Below are 1,271 nucleotides of genomic sequence, written 5' to 3' on the forward strand. Positions count from 1 at the left end.
GTGTTTGTGGGTTTGTGTTTGTTTGTTTGTTTATATGTTTGTGCATTTGCGTGTGTTGACATGTGTGGTGTCTATGTATGTGGGAATGTTTTTGTTTTTGTGTGTGCATGTGATTGTGTATGTATGTGTATGTTATGTGTGTTTGAATGAGTGTGTATAATATGTGTATGTGTAGACCAGGCTGCATAAAAAGTGGTCTTGTGTTTGTGGAAGAATGGCTAGTACAGCAAGACTCAACATATTTTTTCTTTGATTATTTATAGTAAAAATTATTAGACGGGTCTGTTGTTCCCCTGGGCACCTGTTCGTAGAAATACCTTACGAAATTAATCAGTTTAAAACATGTTTAAACATCCGTGAGACGAATGCTTAAATAAGTGAGCTATTTGTAATGGTCGTATATAGCCTACCTATAAGAGCTGGAAGTTATTTCGGAAAGCAAATCGTGAACTATAAAGAACATACGGTAGCCTAACAGGGTCACACCGTTAAAAAAAAGCCAATCCGCCTTTACTCCCAAGGGCGTAATGAGAATCTCGGCTCTCGAGGAAATCGTACGCGGTTATTTTGAGCTTTGAAAACAGGACAAAAGTACAAAAAATAAAAACAAAAAAAACATAATAAAGCAAAAAACAAAACAAAACCAAAAGCCAAAACGACGGGCTCACTTTTTTTCTTTTAAATGTGGAAGGGGGGAGGTGTACTAAAGAACCCCAAATACAAAAACAAACAAACAAACAAACAAACAAACAAACAAACAAACAAATGGCCAGCATGTTAGAAAAGGTACAGAAGAGCCTAAAAGACAAAAATATGCAAACGAACTAAAAACAAATAAACAAGCAAAAGCCCCCAAAAAATGGCAAGAACCAATTAGGTAACCAACACCAGACTACCCGCTACAAGTTGATGTTACTATCCACATTTCCGTCTCTGCCAATTGCCTATAGATCTATTTACTACTCGGCGAACGGAAGAAAAAAGGATAACAAGGAACTTGCCGAAAGAAACAACATCGTAACCAGGGAAAACGACCCCTACCCCCATTCCATCCTCCCCCTCCCCTACATCTTTCCTTCCCCTCCCCCAACCCCCATCCGTCCCCCCGGCCCTCCCGATATTAGTGGCGTAGTTATGGAATCACCAAGTCGGGTATGCATAATCTAGTTGAAGCAGAACGTCCAACTAGAAAACGTATAGTGTACATTTCGCTAATTATTATGGTATTCGGCACGAATAAACTCTGGCTGCCTCGTGACATAATTCTCTTT

General features: G+C 39.3%; 1 protein-coding gene across 1 annotated transcript in view; it reads right to left on the bottom strand.

Annotated features, from left to right (window-relative positions):
• LOC101861597 (glutamate receptor) overlaps positions 1-1,271 on the bottom strand; it is a 30,560-nt gene that overhangs the window by 25,747 nt on the left and 3,542 nt on the right. The window lies entirely within an intron of this gene.

Source organism: Aplysia californica, unplaced genomic scaffold, assembly GCF_000002075.1.
Source record: "Aplysia californica isolate F4 #8 unplaced genomic scaffold, AplCal3.0 scaffold00336, whole genome shotgun sequence".
In the NCBI taxonomy this organism is placed as follows: domain Eukaryota; kingdom Metazoa; phylum Mollusca; class Gastropoda; order Aplysiida; family Aplysiidae; genus Aplysia; species Aplysia californica.